General features: G+C 45.6%; 1 protein-coding gene across 1 annotated transcript in view; it reads right to left on the bottom strand.

Moving 5' to 3' along the window:
• The window catches only part of NHSL2 (NHS like 2), a 248,815-nt gene that overhangs the window by 82,784 nt on the left and 153,964 nt on the right, over positions 1-12,067 (bottom strand). The gene's annotated exons all lie outside the window — the stretch shown is intronic.

The following is a 12,067-nucleotide window of genomic DNA, read 5'->3' on the forward strand; positions in this document are numbered from 1 at the left end:
AGAGAAGCAGAGACATAGGCAGAGGGAGAAGCAGGCTCCCTGCAGGGAGCCTGATGTGGGACTCAATCCCAGAATCCCGTGATCATGACCTGAGCCAAAGTCAGACGCTCAGTCACAGAGCCACTGACGCATCTCTCCAATGGGCTCCTTAAGTCAGGTTAGGAAATAGGTCTTTGGGAAGAAGGCCCCCAGGGGCATAGAGGCCACCTGACTCTCTCAGAAGCCCTTGCCCTTTTTAGCATCCATCACACTGAAATCAAGAATTGTGAGAATTTGAGAGGCTTATGAATATGAAAGGGCTGGGTCTACTACAAAAACACCTCACAAATGCAATTAGATGACTTCTGCATTTTGTTTAGGTACAGTGAAGATAAAAGTGGACTCATTTTCATCTTGGAGCCCAGACCACCTTGTTCACAGCACAGATATGGCTGCTCGGGTTAGGGGTGATCAGAAAGCAGCATGATACCAATTCTGTCTGCATCCAAAGCCCTCTCAACACCGGGTAGGCTTAAATTCAAGAATACTCCACTCTCTTGCTAGATCAGTAATCCTCAGCTCCAGTTTCTGGACCCAATACAGAGCCTCCAATGAGTTTAATTATTCTCACAACACAAACGTGCCATCAAATAGAGATATGGTGGGGGACTTGTACCAGGCTGGAGATTGCAGTCCTTGTTGCTATAGAGATTGGCTAGTCCTGCCAGAACAGAACCGCAGAACCTTCATTTCACCACACCTGCTCTTCAGGGTTACTAATTCCTGCCACAGTGGCAAAGATGCCGAGAAGCACATGGCAATAGGAACAAGTGTGACAGTCAGAAAGACTTGGGCTACAATACTGGCTCTATGACTTCCTTGTCATCAGACCCTGAGGCAGCCCTCCCCCTGAGTCACAATTTTCTCATCTGTAAAATGGCATCAACAACCCCTGTGTGGAGGTTCTTCTGAGGGTTAAGTTAAAGTTGTGGATGAAAGATGCTGGTGCACTATAGGTGTGCGATATTGCTTCCTTTTCCCTTCTTTTTTTTTTTTTTTTCCTTTTCCCTTCTATGTGGGATAGAGGTTCAAATAGATGGTGCCTATATGCCCAGCTCTGCACATGCTGTGTAGTTAGGGTGGCACTAGCAATCTGTCTCCCCCTACCCCATCCAGATTCATAAGCCAACAGGGCTATAACTCAATCAAGAGATAGAAAAGGGTGTGGAATTTGGTGGGAAATCAATTCCAACTCATAAGCTTGGCAGACAAGGTTTTCCAGTGTCAAAGCAACCTATGCTTCCACAAGCTGTGGCCATCCCAGTGCTACGTCCACCTGCACCCCACCTGCTTTGCAGCTGCATTGCTCAGCCTGGCCACTCCCCACGGTCCTCCAAACATGCCGGGCTCACTACTGGTTCCATTGTTAGGGAAGACCCATGGTGTTCCCCCATTTGCAATCATAATCACTCTTCTTTCATTTGAAAAGCAATTTCAACTTTCTAAAAGTTTTTCTAGCTATCTCACACTACATCTTCTCAATCACCCTTGGGGGGTGGGCGGGCTTGTGTTGGCCTAAGGATCTCCTTTAAGAATGAATAGGTTTTTAAAAAGATTTATTTATTTATTTGAGAGACAGAGCATGAGCAAGGGGGAGAGGGGCAGAGGGAGAGGGAGGATCTCAAGCAGGTTCCATGCTGAGTGTGGAGCAAACAAACATGGGGCTTGATATCACGACCCTTAGATCATGACCTGGACTGAAATCAAGTTGGCCACTTAACTGACTGAGCCACCCAGGTGCCTCAAATTAATAGCCTTTTATAGCTGCAGGATGAAGGTAGCAGAAGTGAATGAATTGCCTAAGATCACTCTGCTGGTTCACAGGTAAGAGAGATCAGAACTCAAGCCTTCTGAGGCCTGGTCAACAGCTCTTTCCCACCCTTTGATAAATAAGTTTTAGCTCTCGTCTTTGAGAAACTCACATTTTGGTAGGGGAGATAAGCATGTCACAACAACCATAAAAATGACAACCCAATCTGAAAAGGCTACATACCAGGTAATTCCAACTATATGACATTGTGGCAAAAGCAAAAACCAGGGAGACAATAAAAAGATCAGTGGTTGCTGGAGTTTGGGGGTGGGTAGGGGAAGGATGACTACTTGGAACACAGATGCTCAGGGCAGTAAAAATACTCTGTATGATACCATAATGATGGGTACATGTCATCATACATTTGTCCAAACCCACAGAATATGCAACACCAAGAATGAACTGTAATGTGAACTACGGGTTTTGGGTGATAATGATGTGTCAATATAGATTTATCAATTATAACAAATGTCCCACTCTGGTGGGAGTTGTTGACCATGGGGGAGGCTGTGTGTGTGTGAGAGGAGCTGGGGGTATATAGGAAATCTCTATGCTTTCTCAATTTTTATGAACCTAAACTGCTCTTAAAAAAAATAAAGTCTTAATTTTAAAAGACAAATGAAAAGCACATTGAAAAGACATTGCCAGCAATGATAGAATTATGTACAAGTACCAAATTAGTACAGAGGATGAAAGAATAAACTGTTAATAAGTTTTGTATGGAAGAAAGAGATCAGTCAGGGAAGGCTTCAGAGAAGAGGAGACACTCAGTCCGAGCTTCAAGGATGAATAGGAAATTGCCAAGAGAAGATGGAGGCTTGAAGGGGGCATTCCAGGCCAAAGATAGTGCGTTTGTGAAAGCATGGAAGTTGAATGAGCATGGTGTATTGGAAAACCAAAAGTCATTCAAGATGGCTAGATCATCAAGGAAGTAACAGGAAGTAAGGCTGGAGAAGTAGGTGTGTCCGATCATGGAAAGTCTTCATGTCGTGCTAAGGAACATACACTTTACCCTAGAAACAGGTGCTTCCCAAACTTAAGGCAATTTTCAACTTTTTCCATTCCCATGCACCACCGGTAATACTATTTACTATTTACTTAACTATTTTATTTTAAAAGACTCACTTTAGAACATTTAATCTTGCCCCAATAAAAAATATATGAGAAACCATGGGTTGGATTTGCTAGTTATATTTTTTTTTCTGATACACATTAAAATATATGCAGAATTCAGGGGGAGGGGCAAGATGGCGGAGGAGTAGGGTCTCCAGGTCACCTGTCCTCAGCAAATTACCTAGAAAACCATCCAATCATCCTGAAAACCTACGAATTCGGCCTGAGATTTAAAGAGAGACCAGCTGGAATGCTACAGTGAGAAGAGTTCGCGCTTCTCTCAAGGTAGGAAGACGGGGAAAAAGGAATAAAGAAACAAAAGGCCTCCAAGGGGGAGGGGCCCGCGAGGAGCCGGGCTGAGGCCGGGGCGAGTGTCCCCAGGACAGGAGAGCCCCGTCCCGGAGGAGCAGGAGCTGCACCGACCTTCCCCGCGGAAAGGGGCTCCCCGGGAATTGGAGCAGGATCCCCAGAAAGGCGGGGACGCCCTCGGGCTCCCTGGGACAGTAACAGAGGAACCGAGCCCCGGAGAGTGCGCCGAGCTCCCTAAGGGCTGCAGCGCTCGGCGGGACCCGGAGCAGCTCGGAGGGGCTCGGGCGGCGGCTCCGCGGAGGGGGCTGCGGGGCTCCGGGAACAGCTCAGCGGCGGCGGCTCGGGCGGAGGAAGAAGCTCCGCGCAGAGGGGGCTGCGCGGCTCCGGGAACAGCTCGGAGGGGCTCGGGCGGCGCCTCCGCGGAGGGGGCTGCGCGGCTCCGGGAACAGCTCGGAGAGGCTCGGGCGGCGGCTCCGCGGAGGGGGCTGCACCGCCGGGAGCGCGAATCCAACAGCGCAGGCCCCGGAGCACAGGGCGCCGGGACACAGCCCAGGATCCGGCCTCCCCCGGGACAGGCAGAGGCCGGGAGGGCCCAAGACAGCAAGGACGCTCCTGCCTGGAACTGAGCAGATCAGCGGCCCCGCCCCGGAGCCCCCAGGCCCTGCAGAAGGAGAGCCCCGGAGCTACTGCGGGGGCTGGATCCAGGGTCCCAGAGCTGCCCCCGCCACTGTGGCTTCCTCCCGGGGCCTCACGGGGTCAACAACCCCCACCGAGCCCTGCACCAGGCAGGGGCAGAGCAGCTCCCCCAAGTGCCAACACCTGAGAATCAGCACAGCAGGCCCCTCCCCCAGAAGACCAGCGAGACGGACCAGTTCCAAGGGAAGTCAAGGGACTTAAACTACACAGAATCGGAAGATACTCCCCCGTGGTTTTTTTTGTTTTTTGTTTTTTTGTTTTTGTTTTTTTTTTTTTTTTTTTTTTGTTTTGTTTTGTGCTTTTTTTTCTCTCTTTCTTCTTGATTTCTGATTGCTTCCCCCACCCCCCCTTTTTTCTTTTTTCTCCTTTCTTTCTTTTTCTTTCTTTTTCTTCTCTTTTTCCCCTATTTTTTTCTTCTTTCTCTTTTTTCTTTTTCTCTTTTCTTTCCTTCTCTCTCTTTTTCTCCTTTTCCCAATACAACTTGTTTTTGGCCACTCTGCACTGAGCAAAATGACTAGAAGGAAAACCCCTCAAAAAAAAAGAATCAGAAACAGCCCACTCTCCCACAGAGTTACAAAATATGGATTACAATTCAATGTCAGAAAGCCAATTCAGAAGCACTATTTTACAGCTACTGGTGGCTCTAGAAAAAACCATAAAGGACTCAAGAGACTTCATGACTGCAGAATTTAGATCTAATCAGGCAGAAATTAAAAATCAATTAAATGAGATGCAATCCAAGCTAGAAGTCCTAACGACGAGGCTTGACGAGGTGGAAGAACGAGTGAGTGACATAGAAGACAAGTTGATGGCAAAGAGGGAAACTGAGGAAAAAAGAGACAGGCAATTAAAAGACCATGAGGATAGATTAAGGGAAATAAATGATAGCCTGAGGAAGAAAAACCTACGTTTAATTGGGGTTCCCGAGGGCGCGGAAAGGGACAGAGGGCCAGAATATGTATTTGAACAAATCCTAGCTGAAAACTTTCCGAATCTGGGAAGGGAAACAGGCATTCAGATCCAGGAAATAGAGAGATCCCCCCCTAAAATCAACAAAAACCGTTCAACACCTCGACATTTAATAGTGAAGCTTGCAAATTCCAAAGATAAGGAGAAGATCCTTAAAGCAGCAAGAGAAAAAAAGTCCCTGACTTTTATGGGGAGGAATATTAGGGTAACAGCAGACCTCTCCACAGAGACCTGGCAGGCCAGAAAGGGCTGGCAGGATATATTCAGGGTCCTAAATGAAAAGAACATGCAACCAAGAATACTTTACCCGGCAAGGCTTTCATTCAAAATGGAAGGAGAGATAAAGAGCTTCCAAGACAGGCAGGAACTGAAAGAATATGTAACCTCCAAACCAGCTCTGCAAGAAATTTTAAGGGGGACTCTTAAAATTCCCCTTTAAGAAGAAGTTCAGTGGAACAATCCACAAAAACAAGGACTGAATAGATATGATGACACTAAACTCATATCTATCAATAGTAACTCTGAATGTGAACGGGCTTAATGACCCCATCAAAAGGCGCAGGGTTTCAGACTGGATAAAAAAGCAGGACCCATCTATTTGCTGTCTACAAGAGACTCATTTTAGACAGAAGGACACCTACAACCTGAAAACAAAAGGTTGGAGAACCATTTACCATTCAAATGGTCCTCAAAAGAAAGCAGGGGTTGCCATCCTTATATCAGATAAATTAAAATTTACCCCGAAGACTATAGTGAGAGATGAAGAGGGACACTATCTCATACTCAAAGGATCTATCCAACAAGAGGACTTAACAATCCTCAATATATATGCCCCGAATGTGGGAGCTGCCAAATATTTAAACCAATTAATAACCAAACTCAAGAAATACCTTGATAATAATACACTTATACTTGGTGACTTCAATCTAGCTCTTTCTACCCTGGATAGGTCTTCTAAGCACAATATCTCCAAAGAAACGAGAGCTTTAAATGATACACTGGACCAGATGGATTTCACAGATATCTACAGAACTTTACATCCAAACTCAACTGAATACACATTCTTCTCAAGTGCACATGGAACTTTCTCCAGAATAGACCACATACTGGGTCACAAATCGGGTCTGAACCGATACCAAAAGATCGGGATAGTCCCCTGTATATTCTCAGACCATAATGCCTTGAAATTAGAACTTAATCACAACAAGAAATATGGAAGGACCACAAACACGTGGAGGTTAAGGACCATCCTGCTAAAAGATGAAAAGGTCAACCAGGAAATTAAGGAAGAATTAAAAAGATTCATGGAAACTAATGAAAATGAAGATACAACCGTTCAAAATCTTTGGGATGCAGCAAAAGCAGTCCTGAGGGGGAAATACATCGCAATACAAGCATACATTCAAAAACTGGAAAGATCTCAAATTCAAAAGCTCACCTTACACATAAAGGAACTAGAGAAAAAGCAACAAATGGACCCCACCCCCAGCAGAAGAAGAGAGTTAATTAAAATTCGAGCAGAACTCAATGATATCGAGACCAAAAGAACTGTGGAACAGATCAACAGAACCAGGAGTTGGTTCTTTGAAAGAATTAATAAGATAGATAAACCATTAGCCAACCTTATTAAAAAGAAGAGAGAGAAGACTCAAATTAATAAAATCATGAATGAGAAAGGGGACATCACTACCAACACCAAGGAAATACAAACGATTTTAAAAACATATTATGAACAGCTGTATGCCAATAAATTAGGAAATCTAGAAGAAATGGACGCATTCCTGGAAAGCCACAAACTACCAAAACTGGAGCAGGAAGAAATAGAAAACCTGAACAGGCCAATAACCAGGGAGGAAATTGAAGCAGTCATCAAAAACCTCCCAAGACACAAGAGTCCAGGGCCAGATGGCTTCCCAGGGGAATTCTATCAAACGTTTAAAGAAGAAATCATACCTATTCTACTAAAGCTGTTTGGAAAGATAGAAAGAGATGGAGTACTTCCAAATTCGTTCTATGAGGCCAGCATCACCTTAATTCCGAAACCAGACAAAGACCCCACCAAAAAGGAGAATTACAGACCAATATCCCTGATGAACATGGATGCAAAAATTCTCAACAAGATACTAGCCAATAGGATCCAACAACACATTAAGAAAATTATTCACCATGACCAAGTAGGATTTATCCCCGGGACACAAGGCTGGTTCAACACTCGTAAAACCATCAATGTGATTCATCATATCAGCAAGAGAAAAACCAAGAACCATATGATACTCTCATTAGATGCAGAGAAAGCATTTGACAAAATACAGCATCCATTCCTGATCAAAACCCTTCAGAGTGTTGGGATAGAGGGAACTTTCCTCGACATCTTAAAAGCCATCTACGAAAAGCCCACAGCAAATATCATTCTCAATGGGGAAGCACTGGGAGCCTTTCCCCTAAGATCAGGAACAAGACAGGGATGTCCACTCTCACCACTGCTGTTCAACATAGTTCTGGAAGTCCTCGCCTCAGCAATCAGACAACAAAAAGACATTAAAGGCATTCAAATTGGCAAAGAAGAAGTCAAACTCTCCCTCTTCGCCGATGACATGATACTCTACATAGAAAACCCAAAAGCCTCCACCCCCAGATTGCTAGAACTCATACAGCAATTTGGTAGCGTGGCAGGATACAAAATCAATGCCCAGAAATCAATGGCATTTCTATACACTAACAATGAGACTGAAGAAAGAGAAATTAAGGAGTCAATCCCATTTACAATTGCACCCAAAAGCATAAGATACCTAGGAATAAACCTAACCAAAGAGGTAAAAGATCTATACCCTAAAAACTATAGAACACTTCTGAAAGAAATTGAGGAAGACACAAAGAGATGGAAAAATATTCCATGCTCATGGATTGGCAGAATTAATATTGTAAAAATGTCAATGTTACCCAGGGCAATTTATACGTTTAATGCAATCCCTATCAAAATACCATGGACTTTCTTCAGAGAGTTAGAACAAATTATTTTAAGATTTGTGTGGAATCAGAAAAGACCCCGAATAGCCAGGGGAATTTCAAAAAAGAAAACCTTAGCTGGGGGCATCACAATGCCAGATTTCAGGTTATATTACAAAGCTGTGGTCATCAAGACAGTGTGGTACTGGCACAAAAACAGACACATAGATCAATGGAACAGAATAGAGAACCCAGAAGTGGACCCTGAAATGTACGGCCATCTAATATTCGATAAAGGAGGAAAGACTATCCATTGGAAGAAAGACAGTCTCTTCAATAAATGGTGTTGGGAAAATTGGACATCCACATGCAGAAGAATGAAACTGGACCACTCTCTTTCACCATACACAAAGATAAACTCAAAATGGATGAGAGATCTAAATGTGAGGCAAGATTCCATCAAAATCCTAGAGGAGAACACAGGCAACACCCTTTTTGAACTTGGCCACAGTAACTTCTTGCAAGATACATCCACGAAGGCAAAAGAAACAAAAGCAAAAATGAACTATTGGGACTTCATCAAGATAAGAAGCTTTTGCACAGCAAAGGATACAGTCAACAAAACTAAAAGACAACCTACAGAATGGGAGAAGATATTTGCAAATGACATATCAGATAAAGGGCTAGTTTCCAAAATCTATAAAGAACTTATTAAACTCAACACCAAAGAAACAAACAATCCAATCATGAAATGGGCAAAAGACATGAAGAGAAATCTCACAGAGGAAGACATGGACATGGCCAACATGCACATGAGAAAATGCTCTGCATCACTTGCCATCAGGGAAATACAAATCAAAACCACAATGAGATACCACCTCACACCAGTGAGAATGGGGAAAATTAACAAGGCAGGAAACAACAAATGTTGGAGAGGATGCGGAGAAAAGGGAACCCTCTTACACTGTTGGTGGGAATGTGAACTGGTGCAGCCACTCTGGAAAACTGTGTGGAGGTTCCTCAAAGAGTTAAAAATAGACCTGCCCTACGACCCAGCAATTGCACTGTTGGGGATTTACCCCAAAGATTCAGATGCAATGAAACGTCGGGACACCTGCACCCCGATGTTTCTATCAGCAATGGCCACAATAGCCAAACTGTGGAAGGAGCCTCGGTGTCCATCGAAAGATGAATGGATAAAGAAGATGTGGTTTATGTATACAATGGAATATTACTCAGCCATTAGAAACGACAAATACCCACCATTTGCTTCAACGTGGATGGAACTGGAGGGTATTATGCTGAGTGAAATAAGTCAATCGGAGAAGGACAAACAGTGTATGTTCTCATTCATTTGGGGAATATGAATAATAGTGAAAGGGAATATAAAGGAAGGGAAAAGAAATGTTGGGAAATATCAGGAAGGGAGACAGAACATAAAGACTCCTAACTCGGGGAAACGAACTAGGGGTGGTGGAAGGGGAGGAGGGCGGGTGTTGGAGGGGAATGGGTGACGGGCACTGAGGTGGACACTTGACGGGATGAGCACTGGGTGTTTTTCTGTATGTTGGTAAATTAAACACCAATAAAAGTTAATTTAAAAAAAAAATATATGCAGAATTCTGAAAGGTAAAAGAAAAAAGTTTTCTCTAGATCATGTACAAATGATCCCCTGGACCACCTGGGACAAGTGGGGCACACATTGGGAGCAATCCTGACCTCCCTCCCCCAAATTAGCAAAGCTTGGGTTCATAGCATGAGAGTGCAGGGTCAGATCACTCTGGTGGCTTGTTGCACTAGGCATGGTCAGGAGAAGGGCAAAGGTGGAGTCCAGTTCTGGAACAGGCAAGAAGTAACAAAGGTCTGGACTCACACTAACAGTGGATAAGAGGAGAGGCTACCAGGTCTCAGAGGAAGACTCAACAGTAAACACTTGTTGAATGAATGGATGGATGGGTGGGTGGGTGGATGGATGGATGGATGAGTGAAAATTTTAATTGTGATGGAAGGGAGAGAGAAGGGAGGGGAGAGACATTGACTAGTTTTGAGTTTGGGTTACTGGAGAGATGGTAGTATCACCAAGAGAAAATGGATGAGAGAAAGGGGAGCCTCTTGGCAAGGGTGAAGGGTAGTGCGAAGTGTGCTTAGCTGACTGTGAGGTCCTTGTGGAACATTCAGGTAGAGATAGAGCAGTTAAATGTTAGTTTAATTGGGGAATAGAGATGTGAAGGCTAAGCCTATGGAAGTCTGTAGATGTGTCCTTTACTGCCAAAGGAGAGGGTATAGAGTGAGAGTAGATGCAGGCCTGAGTCAGAGCTCTGAAGAAAGGACATTTGCAGATAAGGGGCAATGGAAGAGGTGCTTTCTTCTTCCGTAAGGATCTTCCAGGTGACCTTAGGATAGACCTACCTCCTGTGGTTGGGCCTCACCTCCTCCCTTAGACCACCAGATGTTTCCTGTGCTTATCTCCTGGGCAGCCAGGGCCGAGAGGCAAACCAGTCCTTTCTCTAGTTAGCCCAGTGGGACTAAGTGTTCAACCAAGGCTTCTGGGACTGCCTAAGGATGATGAGTGAGCAGGTGCAGTGCTGGGGAAAGGCAGGGTGCAGGAGGTAAAGTGGGTCAGGAGGTGGAGTGGGAAAGAGAGGGAGAAGTAGTCCTGAGGCCACTTCCTCATGCTGCCAGAAGCTGGTCTAGCAGCTACTGCTTCTAGGATGACCCCAGACTGGAGCTGGCATTGGAGATGTAGAACGATTTCTAAGAAATGAAATAGCAGCTTGTAAGTGTCCCGAGCTGTAGTGCCAGCACTTATGAGGAAAGTGATCCTCAAGCTCCTGTACTGGGCTGCAGAGTATCTCCACTTAACACCTGTGGGTCCTGAGCCTCCAGCTCTGTGGCAGAGAAGCAGGATGCTATGACGTGGTGGCTGGGCCATTCACCTAATGGTGGGTTCAGAAGAGTATGTCCCCAGAAGATTCCAAAGACACTTCAATGTCCAGAATACCTGCTGTTAGCTGGGGCCCCACAGGGGCCCAAATTAAGCCCACCTAGGAGGTCAAATCAAGCCCAGCTCTGTCAGGTGGACCCCAGTGACAGTCACCATGCCTGGAACACATTCCAAGTTGTTTTCCTGTAGCTTCCTTTGCTCCGACACCCTGCGAGACCCCCGTTCTAGGGCTGCTTCTAGAACTGGCTGGCCCTGGACAACTCCCTGTAACCACTGGGCCAGCTGAGTCCCCAGGAAAAGGCAGAGACAACCCTCTGGTCCTGAACGTAGCAGGCTTTTGGCAAGACACCAATCTTGTGTTGCTTTCTTATGGTAAACTTGAGTGAAACTTGGCAAAAACTTTCCTTTCCTTCCCACTGGCCTGATTGGTAGATGCTGGCCTCCCAAATGGGTAGAGAACCAGGGGCTTCTTCTATGAGGAGGGACAATGAGAAGGGAGACAAGGGGGTACTATCAAGATGGATGGAGGAGGGCAGGGAAGGTACCCCTGGCCCTAGTGCATGTGGCCTGATCAGAGATAGCAGTGGAAGATGCTTCCTAAGTGGCCGAGGATTAGGCAGGAGGGAAAACAGTTGTTGTTGTTGGTGGTGGTGGAGTGGATGGGACAAGAGTAGTTTCATCCACATTGCTCTTGCACTGCTTGGGAAGGTGAGCTAGGAAAAGTTGTCTCCAGATTCTGTCTCCCTGATTTCCATACTGTCAGCATCCAGGGAGAGGCTGTTGCGGGGGAACTATGCCAGCACCCTTGAGTTCATGTCTGGAGAAGGCCAAGTGATGGCACAGGGCATGCCCAGGGTAGGAGGGCAACTGGCTCAAGGCTGGCATGTGTTCCTCTCACCCATGCAGTGAGGAAAGCTCTCCTCCAGGGCTGGGGCAGGAGGCGGGGGCAGGGCATTACACAGCAAGAAACTGATTTGTCTGGATCATTCTATGCATGCAGCATATGAGGTAGAGCCAGGAGAGGTGTAGGTGTACAGTGCAAGATTGGAGGGGGGCTGCTGGGGGAGATGAGGGTTTGAATAACAAAGGAGTCTCCTAAAGGATAAGCCATGCATGGTTTCAGGTCTCTGCCTACTGGATCCAGACAGAAAGCACAGTCCTAGCAATAAACTTCACATTGCTCACTTCCCTGATGGTCCAGCCACCCTTCAGAGGCTACATGGGGTTGCTGGCAAAGAGGC

Source organism: Vulpes lagopus, chromosome X (genome assembly GCF_018345385.1).
Source record: "Vulpes lagopus strain Blue_001 chromosome X, ASM1834538v1, whole genome shotgun sequence".
NCBI lineage: Eukaryota > Metazoa > Chordata > Mammalia > Carnivora > Canidae > Vulpes > Vulpes lagopus.